Genomic DNA, 22,974 nt, shown 5'->3' on the forward strand with positions numbered 1-22,974 from the left:
GCCCATTTGCAGTTGTTCTTCACTTGTCTTGTCTTCTAATGCCTGCCTGGCAGTTCTAAATGATGAGCCCCTGTGTGCTAAATCTGGCTTTGTGTTAGCTGTACATGTGAGAAGAAAAGAAAAGCAGATTTAAAATATTTGCACAGAGCACAGTGACATATTAAACTTATATTCTGATTACACCATCCAACTTGTTATTACCAACAAGTCCAAAAGCCAGGGTCTGTCATGGTATGTAGGTGTCAGTGCCATCTGCAAAGGTCATTTATATGTCTGTGATGGCCGCTTTAATGCAGAAAATTACTTGAGATTTTAGAGCAACATATGCTGTCTTCAAGATGACATCTTTCCCAGGGACGTCTATGCAGTTTTCACTGCAAAACCACATTCTGCACACAAGATAGATAGATAGATAGATATGAAAGGCACTATCTATCTATCTATCTATCTATCTATCTATCTATCTATCTATCTATCTATCTATCTATCTATCTATCTATCTATCTATCTATCTATCTATCTATCTATCTATCTATCTATCTATCTATCTATCTATCTATCTATCTATCTATCTATCTATCTATCTATCTATCTATCTATCTATCTATCTATCTAATAGTGCCTTTCATATCTATCTATGAGCCCCTGAAATGAAGGGATTGTGTTCAAAAAATGTTTTAGTTGCCTCACATTTTTATGCAATCGTTTTGTTCACCCCACTGAATTAAAGCTGAAAGTCTGCATTTCAACTGCATCTGAGTTGTTTCATTTAAAATTCATTGTGGTAATGTACAGAACCAAAATTAGAACAAAGTGGTCTCTGCCCAAATATTTATGGACCTAACTGTATGACAGGGAGGGAATGAATGGACCCAAGTGGGCAATCTACAACTTAATTACCTGAATATCCTTTTTCTTGTTTTTTGCGAGACTACATTTGTACATCAAAATTATGACAGGACTGAATGGGTGGGGACAGGTTTGGGGGGTGGTGGTGGTGGTGGTGGCTGTGCCTGAACCGTTTCATTGGTACATTCGAAGCAACAGAGCCACAACAGGAGGAGGTTTGCATGTTGCAGGGTCGCTTTCTGCCATTTTCTATCCAGAAGGAGCCCATCTTTCTCGGCAAATCTATTCACGCCGGCCACCACAAAAGGAGAGCTTGAAAATATTGGCTGAACAGCCCAGTAACTTTTTAGTGATTGTCAGTCAGTAGTCATTCTCCAACCTGCTATATCCTAACACAGGGTCATGGGGGTCTGCTGGAGCCAATCCCAGCCAACACTGGGCGCAAGGCAGGAACCAATCCCGGGCAGGGCGCCAACCCACCACAGGACACACACACACATCAAGCCCAATTTAGGATCGCTAATCCACCTAACCTGCATGTCTTTGGACTGTGGGAGGAAACCGGAGCACCCGAAGGAAACCCACGCAGACACGGGGAGAACATGCAAACTCCATGCAGGAAGGACCCGGGAAGTGAACCCAGGTCTCCAAACTGCGAGGTAGCAGCGCTACCACTGTGCCACCAAGCTGCCCTTTTTAGTGATTGTAAAAAATATACCCGAATAAAACCACATGCCTAAAAATACAATTTGGAGAAATGACGCTCGTTGTCATGAGGTGTGGAAGAAATTGACCGGCACCACCTGCTGGGTGCCTCGTTCAGGCAGTAAAACACAGGCAGGAGAAAGCATCAATCAGTCTTCTTTACTATCCAAGTCTTGCAAGGGGTAACCCTTACAGGAGCATAAGCACCTTATTATTAACAAGTGTTACAGAGGAGGGGTGCCTTCTGCGCTATATTTATACATTTCATTGATTAGATCACAATTCCAAGGAATTCATTACATAATCCGAAAACCTTTAACATGATTGGTTACATCCAATGACTAACGGGACGTGACAAAACATTGATAACCTTAAATGGTCACAATTAACCTGGTCCGGTAGGCTAATTGATAGTCCTCTTAACCTTAGGAGTCTGTGACTTTATAGGTGTTTCTAAAAGTACACTGCGTGCGTGACACTCAACGTCCATTTTGTCCTCAACCCTTTGCATGATAATCTGTTTCCTTCTTATCCATCAACAGGAAACTTAGCCTGAGCATAAGAATAGAGCAACCAGCTACCGTTTTTTTTTCCTATACCAAGACTTGCTTTTTTCATTTTTTGCTACAAATTCACCTAAAATGCCTTTTCTTAATAATTCAAAGCTTTATTGTAGCAAATATCAAAGTAACTCCTGCAGCCTTTAAGCATAAGCTCAGAAGAAATAAGAGGCACAGCACCAACCCAGCAAATCATGAAGCTGGGTTCCTTTTAACATCACATGCTAGGTGCACATTGAACCAGGGTTCAAATTCAACTCTTATAGAGGTAAGCATTTTGCTTGCGTACTTAATGAGGATGCACTATGGTGTGATGATCACAGATCTCTCCATGCTCGTGTGTCTTTTTGTGCTCTCGGGTCTTTGTGCATCATTTCTCTATGAATGCTCCTGCCCATTAGTAAAGTGCATGCGCAGCTGCCTGCTATTTTTTTCTTCTGGCACTGCGATCTCATTGATGCTTTTGTTATATGGTACTTTACAATGATATTTCTGACATTGCAAAATCGATTATTAGAAGTAGAAATAGAGAAGCAGAACACGTGCATTACTGACAAACTTATAGCGGTTTGTGAAGTGCTCAGATTCAAATGGTGATTTGTTTGTTTAATTTAGGGGCGTAAAGAACGCACCCAGCCTTGACCCGTCCTGCACACTCACAAACAGAGAGACATAATTGCAAAAATGAATTTACAACAAAGACATATTGAATGACTAAAGAGGAGAAAGACAATCAGCAAACAATTAACATGTATTCAAATTTCCACCTGATTACCCTGATAGTAATTATTACTTAACTAAACAAAGAACAAAACTCGACAAAACGTTAAGCACCAAATGGCTAATAATGAACACTCATGATACAGTCCACATAAAACAGTCCAGTTACACATATTCGATGATAGTGAAAATGAATTGAGATCCCAAGTAAACAGCTGTAGTGATTGCGGGGGCACTAATATTCACACCGTCTGAAGACAATGATTTTTGTAGTTTATTGTGAGGACCCCAGGAACACACCCAGAATTGACCCGGCATGCACACACTCACACACAGAGACACTGTTAGTGACACAATGAATAGATAATTAATAATGAAATATATTAATCAAATAATGAAAAAAGAACATACAATATAGCCAAAAAACATACACAAAAGCCCTCCCCAGCTCTCCGACGGCGATAATAAATTTCAACACTAACACTATAAGCAAATTCCAAAACAGTCCAGTATAGCAAGAGACACTTGATGATGGAAATGTGATTTGAAACACCCTGTGAACAGAATTCTGAAGGCAATGGAAAGTTTTATCCTACCAGTTCCCTGATGTGGTGTGGCTTTTGAAGTGATTGGGAACACTCACTCCGACAAAGACCTATCCAGTCAGTATGAACTCACGTGGACAGGCAGGCACAGGACAGCACATACATACAGACAGAAAACTGCAATACAATTGTATGAATGAGGTATATTAACAAATAGGCAGATGATCCCAATGCCCCAGGCTGCCCCATGTTTACTTTCCCAACTGGGTAGCACAAGCACATGGAGCTTACAAATGATGCACTTGCGACTTCTGACTTCCGCTGTATGATGGATGCGGCATTTGTAGTCTGGAGGTGGGCTGAAGTGAGGAAATGCAAAAAAAAAATTGACCTCCTTGCCGGTTTCTCCTGGCACCCCTTTAAAGCCTGCGCCACACCAGCCAACCCTGCAGCAGCAACCGACGCTGTCCAATTATCGTTAGAACATTCTAGATGAGAACAGGCCATTCAGCCCAACAAAGCTCACCAGTCCTGCCCACTTATTTCTTCCAAAAAAACATCAAGTCGAGTTTTGAGTCGAGTTACTGTCTACCACACTACTTGGTCGCATATTCCAAGTGTCTGTCGTTCTTTCCGTAAAGAAAAACGTCCTAATGTTTGTGCGAAATTTACCCTTAACAAGTTTCCAACTGTGTCCCCGTGTTCTTGATGAACTCATTTTCAAGTCACCGTTTCGATCCACTTCATAATTTTAAACACTTCAATCGTGTCACCTCTTAATCGTCTTTTGCGTAAACTGTAAAGGCTCAGCTCTTTTAATCTTTCCTCATCACTCATCCCCTGTAGCCCTGGACTCAGCTTAGTCGCTCTTCTCTGGACCTTTTCTAGTGCTGCTATGTCCTTTTTGTAGCCTGGAGACCAAAACTGCACACAGGACTCCAGATGAGGCCTCACCAGTGTGTTATAAAGGTTGAGCAAAACTTCCTTGGACAATGTTAAAGTACTACCGGGGCTTCTGGGAATTGTAGTTCATTTTTTAGTTATGCTGCTGCAAATTAGCAGGAAGCAGATTTATCTGTCAATGTGTCACACATTCAGAAAAGCCTGAAGGAAAAATTTCTTACCAGGAATAAAACACTTCTGAATTTTGTGAGAAGAGAAGATTTAGCAGATCCTCAAAGTATTCATTTGTTTTTAAGAACCCTGCGGCAGCACCCGACGCTGTCCAATGGCAAAGTACTACCGGGGCTTCTGAGAATTGTTGTTCATTTAAGTTATGCTGTGTAGAGTAAATAAATACGACAGCCAGTCGCAAAAGTTTAGGGGAACCGCCCCGTATAATGTCCAGTGAACAGATCAAAATAAAGTCGTCTCAAACTAGGGAACAACCAAAACCTTCGACTAAATAACAGTGCAAACGTAGGGGTATTTATACAGCACTAAAGATGGCTACAGAAAATTAAGAAGGGGAAGTGACATCATGGTTTCGACTTGAACGTGACGTCATCTGGGAGGGACTTAAGGCAAGTGGCTCCACGGTAGGCTACAGACGTTTACTTCTCGTCTTTGTTTCTGCAGGAAGCGAGAGAGAGAGGTTAGTACCCTTCGGTAGTCCTTCGTCTCGTGATCTTTTACTCACCCACTGGAGCGTGCGTGCGTGCCAGCTGCTACAAATTAACAGGAAGCAGATTTATCCGTCAGTGCGTCACATATTCAGAAAACCCTGAAGGAACACTTCCGAATTTTGTGAAAAGAGCTAATTATCTCATCATTTTAAAGGCTCCGTGTCTTCCTTTCACCTCTTAAGTAGAATTGTGAAACGCTTTGTTATTTTTCTTAAAAGAGTCTCATTTCAAAGGAGCTAGTACCCACTGCTGGATACAGAACATTTTTGTGCAAATAATTGTTTTTATTAACTTAAAGTCAGTCATTCAATCATTTTCAAACCTGCTTCGTCATAAACAGGGTCGCAGGGGTCTGCTGGAGCCTATCCCACCACGCAAAGGCAGCAAACCCCAAACAGGGTGAACACACACACACACACACCCAACCCAAGCACACACTGGGGCCAATTTAGGATTACCAATCCACCTACCCTGCATATATTTGGGCTGTGGGAGGAAAGTGGAGCACCCAGTAGAAACCTACACAGACCTGGGGAGAACATGCAAACTCCATGGAGGGAGGTCCTGTTCTCCTTGCTGCGAGGCAATCAACTTAAAGGACACTTTTCAAATTTGGAATATGGTATACCCCTTGAGTCAGAAATTCTTTGGAAGAACATCAGCAGCCCCTGGGGTCCTAGAGGACTGAGAATGGAAGCTTCTGTTAGATACAGATTTGCAAGTGTGGCATTATGTAGGATGGATACCCCTGGAGCAAACGTTCTTCCTCCTTTTGCTTGCCGCTTCAACATTCATGGTGGGAACCCGCTTATCACATTACCTTTGTGAATGCTATGCCCTAACCTGGGAAAGAGTATTTTAGCTTGTGGGAAAAATAAATAAATAAAATGCAACAGCACAGCGGCAGGCCCTGAATGCCACCAAGTATTTGACAGGGATGGATTATACTGAGATTTTACCTGATTAAGTGCTAGTGTCTTATCTTCCCCGTGCACACACTCTTTGAGGAAGAGCAGAGAAGATTTAGCAGATCCTCAAAGTATTCATTTGTTTTTAATTGGCTGAGGCTCATTTGCTCCTGGCAATCTAGACAAAAGAGCAAACGCACGAGTATTAACTATTCACTTAGCAGAGTGCATAAATAAATAAATTATTCAAACTCTCCGTTTGACAAGTGTAACTTTCTTTTTAATGATCGTGATTTGGGTAATGTGCCTGATGAAAAAGTCAATAATATCCTTTATGGGCGAGAGATGCTTTAATGGTCATAATTATGACTGGGAAGCTCGGTGACCCACACAAAAGTGATGCGGCCTATAGCATCGCCTTATGTAATATAAAGTAGATTAAACCTGCAAAAAATAATCAATAGATTACTGCTTCTGCCCTAAATGTACTCCAGTGATTCATTAAGTAAGAGTATGAAGGATCCCTAACCAAATGCCTGTTATTTTAACCTGTCAGAACGTGTGCTGAAATGTCATTTTTTTGGAAGTTCAGTGGAAAAGCTTAGTGCCAAATTTTGAAAATAGGGAGATGAGCGGAACTTCCAGAAGGACAACCATCACTGTAACACTCCACCGACCTGGGCTTTATGACAGAGTGAATTCTCTCCTCTGTGAAAGAAACACATGAAAGCAGTGGAGTTCCTAGGGGCGGGCAGAGGGGGTGGTCCACCCTGGGTGGCATATTCTTAGGGGCGGCTTTATTGGCCAAAAGGCTCAGTACAATTTGTGTGTAGGCATCAAATTCTCTGATTTTTATCCACAAATGCTTCAAAAATAATTTTCAGACTGTACTTCTGTGATGGGATCAACAACAACAACATCATTTATTTCTATAGCACATTTTCATACAAAAAGTAGCTCAAAGTGCTTTACATAATGAAGAAAAGAAAAATAAAAGACAAAATAAGAAATTAAAATAAGACATTAGTTAACATAAAAAAAAGAGTAAGGTCCGATGGCCAGGGGGGGACAGAAAAAACAAAAAAAAACTCCAGACGGCTGGAGAAAAAAATAAAATCTGTAGGGGTTCCAGGCCACGAGACCACCCAGTCCCCTCTGGGCATTCTACCTAACATAAATGAAACAGTCCTCTTTGTATTTAGGGTTCTACAGGAAGGACTTGATGATGATGGTCATGTAGACTTCTGGCTTTTAATCTATCATTTTTGGAACATCATGGTGCATTGAGTAGATGGTGGTGGCACAAGCCGCCACCACAAAGAAACCGGAAAAGGAAACAGAAGAGAGAGTAGGGGTTAGTACAGATTTTAGAGCCACCATGAATAGTTATTATAATGAATTGGATATACAGAGTATCAGGATTAAATTACAGTGAAGTTATGAGAAGGCCATGTTAAAGTAATGTGTTTTCAGTAGTTTTTTAAAGTGCTCCACTGTATCAGCCTGGCGAATTCCTACTGGCAGGCTATTCCAGATTTTAGGTGCATAACAGCAGAAGGCCACCCGCTTCACCACTTCTTTTAAGTTTTGCTCTTGGAATTCTAAGGAGACACTCAGTTGACGATCTTAGGTTACGATTTGGAATATAAGATGTCAGACATTCCGATATATAAGATGGAGCGAGATTATTTAAGGCTTTATAAACCATAAGCAGAATTTTAAAGTCAATCCTGAATGACACAGGTAACCAGTGTAGTGACATCAAAACTGGAGAGATGTGCTCGGATTTTCTTTTCCTGGTTAGGATTCTAGCAGCTGAATTCTGCACTAGTTGCAAACGATTTATGTCTTTTTTGGGTATTCATGAGAGGATTGCATTACAATAATCTAGCCGACTGAAAACAAAAACTAATTTCTCAGCATCTTTCAATGATATAAGAGGTCTAACTTTTGCTATGTTTCTTAAGTGAAAAAATGCTGTCCTAGTGATCTGATTAATATGTGATTTAAAATTCAGATTACAGTCAACAGTTACCCCTAAGCTTTTTACCTCCGTCTTGACTTTTAATCCTAATGCATCCAGTTTATTTCTAATAGCCTCATTGTATCCATTATTGCCAATCACTAAGATTTCAGTTTTCTCTTTATTTAGCTTGAGAAAGTTACTTTTCATCCATTCAGAAATACAAGTCAGACATTGTGTTAGTGAATCAAGAGAATCGGGGTCATCAGGTGCGATTGATAAATACAGCTGTGTGTCATCAGCATAGCTGTGGTAGCTCACGTTGTGCCCTGAGATAATCACACAGACACAGCAGTTGAAATTTATGAGGCAATAACAAAAATACACATAAATATTACACTGATAATAATTTCTAGGAAGATAAACAACTAATTTATATTTCATTTCGTTATCAATCCAAATGCGTTCTTGCTCTGTGTACACAACATCCCCACCTATCACTTGTATACTACACTGGTTTTGGTTTTCGCAGCGTAATTATATTAAACTAATAATTAGAAAACGGATTATCAGTGCGTCTATACTATATTCTTGTCTAGTTGATGCTTATAAATAATTATATGTGAGAAATGATTGCTGTTTCTCTATACATGAATAAATCTATGCAAAATTTTTCATTATACGTCATTGTAATTTTCTATTTAAATAGGTTAACATATTCAGATACAGTATGTTGGAGGGCGGCAAATTGAAGCGCCACCCCGCCCCGAGCGGCATGAACTCGAGCTACGCCACTGCATGAAAAGTACCTAAAGGTCAGATGAAAACAAGATTAGCGCCATGTTCTTGCTGGAAATCAGTCATCATTCGTTACCTGTGAAATGCCGTTCTACCAGTGAAGCACGGTGGTATCAGTACCATGTTGTGTGGTTGTTTTTCAGGGCTGGGGACTGGAACAGGGTTGAGGGGATAGGTGTGTGTGTGTTAAGCAGAAGTGGTCAAGATTTTTTGTTTTTATATTTACATTTGCTCAGTAGATGCTTTTATTCAAAACAACTTAAAAATGTGGTCAACATAATCGCGTTAACATCAGTCCTTGAGGACCGTTTGGGAACAGGTGTGACAGGGTGTTGTGGGGTACAAAACCTGTACATTTTGGTTTATATTTCGATTATATTTTGTTCAAGACAAGACAACAGATGAACTACATTCAGGACACATCAAAGCATGTCTTCTTCCCAGTTATATCTCACTTTTAAAACAGCTGTTCCAACAAAGAAAGGAAGACATGCTGGTGGCTCAATTACTTTATAACCTGAGAAAGGATGGACATCGAATTATTTTACAGCCTCGGAAAGGAAGACATAGCGACACCTCAGAGAACATAAAAAGTTTTATTGTTTGGGAAAACAGACAGCGAATTTCTGCATCATATTGACAGCCAGCCAATCAGAATAATCTAACAATCACATCTTTCAAACCCCCGAAGTAGAATTTTAGAATAAATATGCCTTGTCTGAGGATCGATATAGTAAGTAAGTGAGTAAGGAAGGAGGGAGGAAGAAGAACGAACGAAGACGTCACTGGTCGTCAGAAAAGCATCATGAACAACTACGAGTGTGAGATCACAAGCCGCCTGTGACATTCATTCTTGTCATCTTTACTTTTTTGCAAGCTTTTTCTAAAGACTATATATATCCAGACTTTTCTATCAGTCCTATTTTCTATTATTCTTTGTTCCAGTGGTGGTATTATTATTCCTGTAATAAATACCACGCTGCTTATTAACTTTCTATGCTTTGTCTTCATGTCTAGAGTGATTGAAGTAATAAGTTAGATTTCTTTGATCACCTGGTGCAGCCGGAGGTTTGCCATACGCTCCGTGCTGCGAGGTTTATTAAGGCTGAGGGTGTGAGCTCCAACCAAAAGTAGGGAAAAGTATGTAAAGTAAAGCATTCTGGGCTGATAAATGGCCTATAGCAGGGGTCTGGAACCTATGGCTCGCGAGCCAGATGTGGCTCTTTTGATGGCTGCATCTGGCTCGCAGACAAATCTTTAATAAAAAAATAATAACGTTAAAAATATAAAACATTCTCATGTATTTCAATCCATTCATTTCCTACCGCTCATGTTCATGGTTGCGGGTGGCTGGAGCCAATCACAGCTGTCCTCCGGGACAACACCAAATTTTTATTGGATAATGCGTAATGTACACGGGTCGTTGTGAGGTCAGGAAGTAAACTTCCCTCCTTTTAATCAAGTAGTCAGCTAGCTAATTGCAGAAACCCTTTTATCGAAGAAGATGGCTAAAAGAAAAAAAGATGAGGAGTATCATACTTTTCAGCAGGAATGGACAGAGGAATTCGCCTTTGTGGAGAGAGCAGGTTCTGCAGTGTGTCTAATATGCAATGATAAAATTGCATCGATGAAACGGTCAAATATAAAGCGGCACTTCGACACACGCCATACTACATTTGCATCGAAATATCCTGCGGGGGACAGCAGGAAGAAAGCATGTCAAGAGCTACTGTGCAGAGTGCAAGCTAGTCAGCAGCAACTCCGTGTTTGGACCCAACAAGGTGATTGGAATTCGGCTAGCTTTGCTGGTGCTTTAGTAATTGTGAGAAACGGAAAGCCATTCACAGATGGGGAGTATGCCAAATCATTCATGCTTGATGTTGCCAATGAACTTTTTGACGACTTTTCGGATAAAGACAAGATAATCAAACGAATAAAAGACATGCCGCATCAACCAGACTACAAAGCCATCAGCAAAACCATGCAGCACCAGAAGTCGCATTAATGGTAAGAAGTACTTTATTCATCATTGGTTAGCAACAGCATAACAACGTTATTAAAAACAATTCAGAGACTTATTGTACTTTAAAAGTGTTGGTCTTACATAAAATGCACACATTTACTTGTATTTAGTTTTAAACATATTGTATGGCTCTCACGGAATTACATTTTAAAATATGTGGCGTTCATGGCTCTCTCAGCCAAAAAGGTTCCCGACCCCTGGCCTATAGTCAAGGATGCTGAGCCTTTGTATATTTAAATGTATTCTTGTAGACCAAAAGTAATATTTAAGTCTGATATATCATTAAAACATCACATGTTCTCCCCGTGTCTGCATGGGTTTCCTCCGGGCGCTCCAGTTTCCTCCCACAGTCCAAAGACATGCAGGTTAGGTGGATTGGCAATTCTAAATTGGCCCTAGTGTGTGCTTGGTGTGTGGGTGTGTTTGTGTGTGTCCTGGGGTGGGTTGGTGCCCTGCCCGGGATTGGTTCCTGCCTTGTGCCCTGTGTTGGCAGGGAATGGCTCCAGCAGACCCCCGTGACCCTGTGTTCGGATTCAGCGGGTTGGATAATGGATGGATGGATGTTGTTTGTGCCGATAATAAGTAAGTCTCTTGAAGTGCTGAGAGAGTGACCGGCTGTGTTATTCCTAAAGCACTTGTGTGGTTTAAAGTCAGTCAGTCAGTCATTCCCTAACCCGCTATATCCCAACGCAGGGTCACGGGGGGTCTGTTGGATCTAATCCCAGCCAGCACAGGGCACAAGGCAGGAACAAACCCCGGGCAGGGCGCCAGCCCACCGCAGGGCACACACACCCACACACCAAGCACGCACTAGGAACAATTTTAAGGATTGTCAGTGCACCTAACCTGCACGTCTTAATGAGCTGTGTGTTTGTCATTCGTGGGGCACTGTTGTGGGTAGGGTCTGTGTGTATGCGTAGACATCAGCTATGCTGATGACACACAGCTGAATTTATCAATTGCACCTGATGACCCCGATTCTCTTGATTCACTAACACAATGTCTGACTTGTATTTCTGAATGGATGAAAAGTAACTTTCTCAAGCTAAATAAAGAGAAAACTGAAACCTTAGTGATTGGCAATAATGGATACAATGAGGCTATTAGAAATAAACTGGATGCATTAGGATTAAAAGTCAAGACGGAGGTAAAAAGCTTAGGGGTAACTGTTGACTGTAATCTGAATTTTAAATCACATGTTAATCAGATCACTAGGATAGATAGAAAGAAAGGAAGGAAGGAAAGGGACTTCTTTGCTCAATTACTTCTTTCCTCAGGATGGGAGACGTCTGCTGGAGCTCAGTCTTTAATCCTGTGTTGCGTATTTAAAGCGATATTAGACATATAGTTGTATGCAAAAGTTTGGGAACCCCTGGCCAATTTGTATTTTATTACTGAATTAACAGAAGCTATCACAATCTCAGTGGGCCATTTAAACGTGCCCTATTTCCAACAACCTGATGCGTATTTTATGTTAATTTGCTACATTTACCAGATTAAATGGCTGCATAAATTATGAAAGAGTGAATGTGACATGTGAAATAATTTGGAGACCTTGTCATTTTGTACTTCCATACCTATGGCAAAAACTTCAGGGCTGCCCCTCCTTTTGCGTACAGGTTGTGGTCATCCGAGGTACAGAACGGTCAGACAAAGGAAGAATTTTGGGGTGCCAACCAGCCCTCCTGGTTTACTCCTAGTCCTTTAAACAACAACATATGCACGATGGCGTACAAACGAAAGCGAAACGGTTGTCCCGTGAGGTGAGTGGCTGTCATTAATCAGGCTCAGTTGTTGGGTTGGTCAGTACAGAGCTCCTTCACTCAGGTTGTCTCTCTGTCAAGTGACGCCTCCTCCTGAGTTGTTGCTCTTTTAAAGCCCAGGGTCTGGAAGGGGCGGAGTCAGTTGCCCTCACTTGGCGGTTTCTCTGAACTGTGGAGAAAGGAAATGACAAGATAGTTAGCAGCAGCGCCCCCTTCTGAGCCTGGGGTGGTATTTCATACTGAGAAGTGCTTGAATGGTGATCCTCAGACACTCAATGCGTGACATGGTTATTACTCAAAAAAATAATGAAACAAAATGAATCTATTTTATATATAGCGCCCTTCCTAGTAAACACTGACAAATAAGCAGATTAATTATATTGCATGTGATAATTTTCAAAGTGAAAACTTCATTATGTGGATCATCTGGAATTGAAACTCAATGCACGATTAAAAAGAGACAACAGGGCAGCACATTAGAGATGGCATCAATGCCTGTATTTAAAAATGAGCTGCCTCTGAAGGAGACGTTTTTCTCAGCAGTCATTGAACTGCCCCCCTAACATGGCACATTACAGTGTGAAGTCCTACTTGCCAAACGTCCTTCAGTATCCAGGTCTCTGGGATGGATTTTATTCACCCTCCTTTCACATGATGTTCACAGCACGGCGTGCTTGCTGTTGATGCCAATAACGACAGCAACTCCTGCAGACCACATCAGATTCTTCACATGATAATTCTCGCCAACTGTGCCCAGGTTATATTTTGCCTTGGCTCCTGGCCACTTGTGTCATATTTGTTTGTTCCTTCCCACGATTCATCTCTTCCCAAAAACAGCAAACAATGGCAAAACAAATTACCGTGATCCAATACGCTGTGAAGAGATAATCAACAGGAATTGGCAAACTTTGTCATGAATCCTTTATTCCAACTGCTGGCTGAGGTACAGCTTTACAAAAAAAAAAAGAAAGGGTAATTTATGAATACACACACTGCTTATATTTGCGTTTCTGCCATCAGAATCTTTCAGAGCACCTCATATTAATCATTGTAATGCCTGTTGAATAAGACATGGGGAAAGACAAGAATATTGTCAATTTCACTCCAATAGCCAACAACAGTTAGGAATGAATAAAACATTATTCTATTATCTTTAATATAAAGTACTCAAAAATTTACATTCATCTTTTTTTTTTTATTATCATCATCTCTAGCTTTGAAATCAGTAATGAATTGTGACTGAAACAAGCAAAAATGGAAACTCAAACTGCTGGACTGTTCATTCGTTAACCTGTAATAAGCCTTGTGCTGCTACAGCCCTCTTAAAAGAATCCGTCCATTCATCCATCCAGAAACCGGTTTAATCCAGACCGGGGTGGGGGGGGGGGCATCTTAAATGAAGTAGTTACACAACACCCTTAGGCCGGATTTATACTTCACGTGACGCGACGCATGCTGCAGTGGACGCCCTGCTATGCAAGCATTGTACTGTTTATACTTGTGGGCGTACTTTACGTAAATATGGAGGAATCCACCAGGTGGCAGTGCGAGATATTATCACGGGGAGAACAGGTTCGGCTTCGCTGTATTGTGAATTGCCTGGAACACCCATTAAGTTCCGATGACACCTTACCGCAATATCTCTGAAAAGGATGATTAATGATTAAATCCATCAATCCAGGGATTTGTCCATTTCAGCTAGCATTGGGCACGAGGCAGAAACAATCCCTGGACGGGGCATCAGCACATCGCAAGGTGAATACAACACTCACATACACACTGGCGTCATTTTAATGTCACCAAATCTGCATATCTTTGGAAAGAAACCAGAGCCCACTGTGGAAACCCAGCAGGAAAACATGCAAACTCCAGGCACGGAATATCAGCGACATGACTCCCTGCAAGACAGCAGCGCTACCGCTCCGCCACCGTGTCACCCCCATGTGTGTCATTATTAACAGTATTCATGATTTAAACGAAATTACCGATTTATCTGTAAAACTAGACAAAGAGCCCGTTTCGACAACGTACGATGAAACGGGCAGGAGTTTGTGTCAGCAGTGTATGAAGAACAAATGATAAGTAACGAAGAAGTTGTTTTGTAATGATTGTAGTCCGCTTTACTCATTACTGTACAGGCTTGTGCTGTTAGTTGATGAATTTTCCAGGCCTATAGTATAATATTGAATTATGGATGTTCCAGTACAATATGGAATAGTAATAAATATAAGCACCACAAACCTTATATAGGTGTATTGAATGAATGCGTAATTAGGCCTCGAGCTGTAGTCGAAATCGCCTTTCAGGCCTCTAGAGCTTTAATCGAAGTCGCCTTTCTCTTTGAATTTTTGCGGCCGTAATTCCGCCGCCTGCCACGATGTTGGGGTTGGATGTCGGTCTCGTAAGGTTTTTCGGGCAGCTGCGCAGAAGGCGACTGCGCATTCGGCTTCGGACGGACGTGAGTGAGTGAGTGAGCGAGTGAGGAGGCAGGCGAATTATGTATTAAGATGTAACATATATACTTCAATGCATTTCATCTTGAAAGTGATATCAAGTATAAATCTAAGGATTCTAAATGTGCAGAGAGTTGGAATATCATACATTTAATGTGCTCAGTGTGCTCAGACTTTTTCTACACAGTCCCCTCCATTTCAGGGCACCAAAATGTTTGGGACAATTGGCGTCCCAGGTGTTTGTGATTCCTCAGGTGGGTTTCATGGCTTCATAAGACACCCCAGCCTGCTTCTACCCTTTGGAGTCTGCAGTTGCCATTTTTCAACATGAGAACAAGAGCTGTGCCAATGGAAGCCAAAGAAGCCATCATGAAGCCGAGAAGCAAGAGTCAAACCATTGGAGACATCAGGGAGAACCTGAGAGTGACCAAAATCAACTGTCTGGAATATCATGAAGAAAAAAGAACACACTGGTGACCTCAATAATTGTAAAGGGATTGGTGGGCTGAGGAAGACCTCTACTACTGATGATAAAAGAATCCTAACTATGGTCAAGAAAAAGCCCGATCAGAGACAGTCTTCAGGGGGCCGATGTGAACGTATCAGAGAGATGACTATCAGCAGGAGACGTCATGAACACAAACACAGAGGAGACACTGCAAGGTGCAAACCACAAAACAGGATGAACAGATTACAGTTTGTGAAAACAGGATTTCAAAGAGCCTGCAGAATTCTGGGAAAAGGTCTTGTGGACAGACAAGACAAAGATGAACCTCATCAGAGTGATGGCAAGAGCAAAGTGTGGAGATGACAAGGAACTGCCTGAGATCCAAAGCAGACCATCTCATCTGTTCAACATGGTGTTGGTGGTGTTATGACTTGGGCATGTATGGTAGCCACAGGTCCTGGCACACGTTTCTTCATTGATGAACTGCTGATGGCCATCGCACAATGAATTCTGAGGTGTAGAAAAACATCTGATCTGCTCAAATTCCAGTCAAGACCTCCAAACTCACTGGATGGCACTTTATCCTACAACAAGAAGATGAACCAAACACACTGCTGAGGCAGCACAGGAGTATTTCAAAGCTAAAAAATGGTCAAGCCAGTCACCCGATTTCAATCCAACTGGGTAGGCCTTCCAGAGAACACTTGAGGAGACAAGCCTCCCGAAAACAAGCAGGAGCTAAAGATGGCTGCATGAGAGGCTTGGCAGAGCATCACCAGAGGAGGTCCTCAGCACCTGCTGATGTCTGTGAATCACAGACTTCAAGCAGTCATTGCATGTGAGGGACATGTGACAAAGAACTAAATATGACAACGGCTTTAATAGACCTGCCATTGCTGTGTCCAGACATTATGGTGCCCTGAAATGGGAGGGCCGTGTAGAAACAGTGTTGTGAGACTGAAATGTCTGCAAATCCCCTTAAAGGAAAGTCTGTAGTGTGCACTTTAATCACGATGTCTGAATGAACTGATTTGTTATTTTAAACTGTAGAGCAGAGGAGCAAATCAAGGGGAAAAAAAACGTCTCTTTGTCCCAAACATTATGGAGGGCACTTTATTTGTTACTTTTCTATTTTGCTTTCACGTTTCGACCCCCGAGCCATGCCTTCAATTTTAAAACAAAGGTACAGGTTATGTTTTTTTTTTTTTTATTTTTAAATAATTTTTCACTTTACAACTCCACTTTTTGTACAATATTTTTGATGTTATTTTGATATGCTTCATTAATCCCAGAGGGGAAATTGTCTTTTCGTACAACCTCTGGAAATGTAAAATATACAATGTGTAAGTGTCTGCCTGTAAGGCCAGCATTCCTTTGTTGCAGACGACACTGGTATTTAGTGTGTATTGAACGAAAAAGACAACTGAGGACTTGTGAGGCTTTTTTTCCCTCACACTACACACTCTGATGTCCATCCCTTCTTATGCAGTTGTCCATCTGGGCCTTCCCAATCTTTTTCTATCCTGGTCAGTTCCAGTTCACCGTCTTCTCTGAGAAGAGCAATAGACACCTTTGTATGAAATTTTCGGTTTCTGTCTTTAACCTCCATTCTGCAAAAACACAATAATAATAATAATAATAATAATAATTCATTGCATTTATATAGCACTTTTCTCAGTACAGTAATCCCTCACTTATAACAGGAGATAGGTTCCAAGGCCGACCGCGATAACTGAATTTCCGCGAAGTAGGGACACCATATTTATTTAATTATTTAACGTGTATTTAGACGTTTTTAAACCCTCCCTGTATTGTTTACAACCCACCCTTTATTAATAACAGGGACAACTGCTAAGCAATATAAAATCAGTAGATAAGTTTACACTTACTGTATAGCGAAGTACACGTAGCAGCTTGTAGGAGGTCATGACGTCGTCGACCTTGTTGCAAAGATTCCTAAAGCAGATTCCATCCAGACTACTGCCTTATCACGTCCACTTGCAACTCGTTTTGCACCCTGGTTAAAGGACACTGCGGCCGTAGATCTTATATGCTTTTCCTCCTGTTTAAATAAAAAGAATCGTGGACTCATTGATGCTGTGATGGTGTCCTGCAGCGGTGTAGCTGTTCCCTTCCTTCAACATATCCAAAACTTTTACCTTTTCTGCAATCATTTGCATCTTCTGTTGGCGCTTGAACACGGCCCCTGAAGCAGTAGCACATTAATGCTGAATGAGTGAGATGAGACTTCCTGGTTAATGCAGCACTCTGTCGCTGAGCCAATCAGCAGCACACAGAAACTTAACTGCGTGCTCTGATTGGGTAGCTTCTCAGCCATCCGCCAATAGCATCTCTTGTATGAAATCAACTGGGCAAACCAACTTAGGAAGCAAGTACCAGAAGTAAAAAGACCCATTGTCCGCAGAAACCCGCGAAGCAGCGAAAAATCCACGTTATATATTTAGATATGCTTACATATAAAATCCGCGAAGTTGTGAATCCGCGAAAAGTGAACCGCGAAGTAGCGAGGGATTACTGTACTCAAAGTGCTATCCACACAGGGAGGAACCAGGAAGCGAACACACAATCTTCCACAGTCTCCTTACTGCAAAGCAGCAGCACTACCACTGCGCCACCTGTTTTTTGAGAGCATTGTCTAAATTTTGGCCATTTTTTAACCTTAGTAATGGCAGTACATTGCAACTCAGGTAAACGGAAATAAATGTTCCTGCAGTGCTAATGGTTTTACAAAGATTATAAAGGTTTCTCTTAACCCACTTCTTTGATGACAGTAACAGACACCTTCACATGAAATTTTCAGTCACATGGAATAAGCCTTCATTCAATTTTGGCAATTTTTGAACCCAGAAGTGAACTTTTGGAATGCCAGGACCTTTAAATACAAGTGAACAGAATAGCAGGTGTCAGCGGTGGGAATGGAATGATGAAGGTTTCTCTAATAACCAATTAGTGTGTAATCGAGACTAATTAAGGGTATGCTAAGGGAGTCAACCATGAGGACACTGAAAGAATGGCTGCTGAAAATGAAGCTTTGTAGCCTTATGTGAATAATAAATTAGAAATCAGTCATTTCAAGCAGTAAGAGCCATCATGAGATTAGATCAATTTCATTATTTCTACGGGGACATTACTATCAATAACTATATTACAATACTATATAAATTACTATAAACAGTAGTAATGCCTTGGTTGTAATTTTAAATCAATTTAATGGTATCTATCAAAAACATGGAAATTTCTAGGTGAGCATTGAACAGTAGTGTGTCTACTGTCATCATATCTAGCATTCTAAAACTGTATAAGGAGAGATGCACGTTAGCATAATATCCATCCATCCATTTTCCAACCTGCTATATCCAAACTACAGGGTCACAGGGGTCTGCTGGAGCCAATCCCAGCCAACACAGGGCGCAAGGCAGGAAACAAACCCTGGGCAGGGCGCCAGCCCACCACAGGGCACACACACACCCACACACCAGGGACAATTTAGAATTGCCAATGCTCCTAACCTGCATGTCTTTGGACTGTGGGAGGAAACTAGAGCACTCACGCAGACACAGGGAGAATATGCAAACTCCACACAGGGAGGACCCGGGAAGCGAACCCGGGTCTCCTAACTGCAAGGCAGCAGCGCTACCCACTGCGCCACCGTGCCGCCCACGTTAGCATAATATGCACATTGAATATACAGCAAAACAAATCATTAGCATAACGTTAATTTCTTTCTTCTTCTTCTTTCGGCTGCTCCTGTTAGGGGTTGCCACAGCGGATCATCTTCTTCTATATCTTTTCGTCCCCTGCATCTTGCTCTGTCACACCCATCACCTGCATGTCCTCTCTCACCACATCCATAAACCTTCTCTTAGGCCTTCCCCTGTTCCTCTTGCCTGGCAGCTCTATCCTTAGCACCCTTCTCTCAATATACCCCTCATCTCTCCTCTGCACATGTCCAAACCAACACAATCTCACCTCTCTGACTTTGTCTCTCAACCATCCAACTTGAGCAGACACTGTAATGTCCTCATTTCTATTCCTGTCCATCCTCGTCACACCCAGTGCAAATCTTAGCATCTTTAACTCTGCAACCTCCAGCTCTGTCTCCTGTGCCACCGTCTACCGCCCGTATAACATAGCTGGTCTCACTACCGTCCTGTAGACCTTCCCTTTCACTCTTGCTGGTACCCATCTGTCACCAATCACTCCTGACACTCTTCTCCACCCATTCCACCCTGCCTGCACTCTCTTCTTCACCTCTCTTCCACAATCCCCTTTACTCTGTACTGTTGATCCCAAGTATTTAAACTCATCCACCTTCGCCAACTCTACTCCCAGCATCCTCACCACTCCACTGACCTCCCTCTCATTCACACGCATGTATTCTGTCTCGGTGGTCCTACTGATCTTCATTCCTCTCCTCTCTAGAGCATAATATCTCCACCTCTTCAGGGTCTCCTCAACCTGCTCCCTACTCTCGCTACAGATCACAATGTCATCAGCAAACATCATAGTCCACGGGGACTCCTGTCTAATCTCGCCTGTCAACCTGTCCATCACCATTGCAAATAAGAAAAGATCTCAGAGCCGATCCCTGATGTAATCCCACTTCCACTGTCACACTTCCCTCATACATATCCTCTGCCACTCTTATGTACTTCTCTGCCACTCCAGACTTCCTCATACAATTAGGGTTAGGGTTAGGGTTAGCTCTTCTCGAGGCACCCTGTTAATTTCTTTAATAAATTAAAATCAAATGCACTTTCACAGAAACTCCATTCCAATTTATAACACTAGCAAAAAGAAATATACACAAAGTAGTTCTACTTTAAAAAATTTAAACAAAAGAAAACAAAACAAAGAGACAGTCAATTGTGAAAAGGTCGGCGTTGTTTCCACGTTTTCATTCACTTTGCATGCTGCAGTTTCAATTTTCAAACCTCATTCATTAAAAGAAGAAAGATGCACTTCAGTGGCTCATGAAAATCGAAATGCTCTACAAAGCAAAAATAAAGCAAATGAAAGATCCAAAGGCGGCGTCACCTACAAACTAAAGACAAACACTTGGGCGTTTTTTTTTTTCTGTTCTTCTAGCTTTCCGAGAGCAGCAACAGTTCATTAAATAAATCACAATAACAACATGGCTTTTCTAGCATGTCCAGCGCTGTTTTTCATATTAAGACAAAAAGTAAATGTTTTTTCTTTTCACGGTAGGGTCAACTAAGAGGAAAATTTTGCCCCCGAGCTACTTACAGCTCTGCTGTAGATTAGTCATCTTGAATCCTGCATTCTCAATGTTAAAACCTCAATCTTAAAAAAGATGCACTTCAGTGGCTCAAAGGAAAGCAGAGCAATTCTAAAATATTTAGCAGTGAGAGGCCAAAAGCTTTTTACATCACTCAAAAACTAAAAAAAAAAACATTATGAAACAGAAATAAACAAAGAATAGTTCTACTTTAATAATTAAAAAATAACAAGAAAGAGTCAAAACTAAAAAAAAAAAAGACAAATGTAGCAGGTTTTGTATTTTAAAAGAGGCATTTTACAGCTGGCGGGTATCTCGATGGAAGTTCCGATTTATTCTAATGTGTATAAAGTACAATGGAGAGGCGATGTCACACACGTACGCCTTGGGGACAGGTTAAAGCAGGGGTCTCCAACTCCAGTCTTGGACCGCCGCAGTGGCTGCAGGTTTTCATTCTAACAGTGGGTAGCGCTGCTGCCTCGCAGTTGGGAGACCTGGGGACCTGGGTTTGCTTCCCGGGTCCTCCCTGTGTGCAGTTTGCATGTTCTCCCCGTGTCTGCGTGGGTTTCCTCCCACAGTCCAAAGACATGCAGGTTAGGTGGATTGGCGATTCTAAACTGGCCCTAGTGTGTGCTTGGTGTGTGGGTGTGTTTGTGTGTGTCCTGCGGTGGGTTGGCACCCTGCCCGGGGTTGGTTCCTGCCTTGTGCCCTGTGTTGGCTGGGATTGACTCCAGCAGACCACCGTGACCCTGTGTTCGGATTTAGCGGGTTGGACAATGGATGGATGGATTAATTTTCTATTTAAAATGAAACACTTAGAATCAAATAAATTAAACAAGTGGCATAGACAGACGGCGCCTTCATGTACACATTAATAATAATAATACTAATACATTTTATTTATATAGTGCCTTTCCCATGCTCAAGGCACTTACAGAATATAAGAAAGAATGGCAGGGTATACAGTATATAGCATTGTACAAACCAGATAAATAAATAAAGAAGATTACGATAGTAATCCCTTCCACAATAAAACAGAATAATTGTTCAGTTTTTGCACTTCAGGTGAGAGAAGGGACAGTGAGATGATGGGCTGAAACGACACGGAGGTGCCTTGAAAGGACCAACCCAGGATGGAATACTACTCTGTCACAAGCAGCAATCCCCCCAGTTAATTTAAAATGTGAATTGTTAGGATGTGGGATGCCATATAATCAGGTCCATGAAGCTCTGAGGCAATAACCACTACTGTCTTGCTGTAGAAAGCACTGATCTAGTTAGGTGATTATTGGGTTAAAATTACAGTGGTGTGGAAAAGTGTTCAATCCCCTTAAAAGACATCCTAATTGTCTGCATGACAAAGAATCTGTACCCATATTTATCTATTCAGTATTTGTAATGTGAGCTCTTCTGCTGTAACAATACATTTCCAAAGTCACAATAAACCATTTTCTGTAGATATTTAACTGAAGAAGACAAACTCCAAAGGTTAGTGTTTGCAGAAGTATTTACACTTTTGTGCTTTGGAAGCACCAGGTTTATGTAAATGACAGATGAATCACAAATGATATAAAGGAGACAGTCATAATTAAACATAATGAGATCCTACTTGTGAGTCCTTTCTCTCTCTCTCTAGATATAAAAAGCCCCCTTTGTAAAGGCCATAGTCTTTGTTGGACAATTACTGCAAAAATGAAGAATAAGAAACATTCTGATATGAGAATCAAAGTCATTGAAATGCACAAGGTGGAAATGGCTACAAAAATATATGTATAAAAAATACTTTTTAAAAACCACACTTATATTAAGTTAAAAAGTGTACTAAACAGTAAAAAATAAGCTTCTCATACATCACTCATAAAATAAAAGGTGGGCGCTTTTGCTAAGATTTTAAGAAGTGTTTCTTGAATGTTGATTGATTGAAAAGCGGCCACACCTTTATTTTACGAGTGATGTATGAGAGACTTAATTTTTACTTTTCAATACACTTTTTAGCTTAATATAAGCGTGGTTTTAAAAACTATTTTATATATATATATTATTTTCATCTTTTTAGTCTTTTTAGTATAGTTTTGTAATCAATATTTTAACACTTCCTTTAATGTTTCTATCCATTACTAGCACCATCTATTGGTGAAATCTTGAACTATTCTTCATATGAAAATTTAATTTCTTAATTAACATGGATTAATTAGTGAAACTGATTATTGATTCATGTACTGTCATCGGAAGTGAGTAAATGTGTGCAAAACGTCAAGTAATTTCGACAATAGGAAGTGGGTTAAATATCAATTACAAGATTTGTACCAGACAAGAAACAGGTGAAGTTAAAAGAAGCGTGGTAAAAATATCAA

This window comes from Erpetoichthys calabaricus, chromosome 15 (genome assembly GCF_900747795.2).
Source record: "Erpetoichthys calabaricus chromosome 15, fErpCal1.3, whole genome shotgun sequence".
NCBI lineage: Eukaryota > Metazoa > Chordata > Cladistia > Polypteriformes > Polypteridae > Erpetoichthys > Erpetoichthys calabaricus.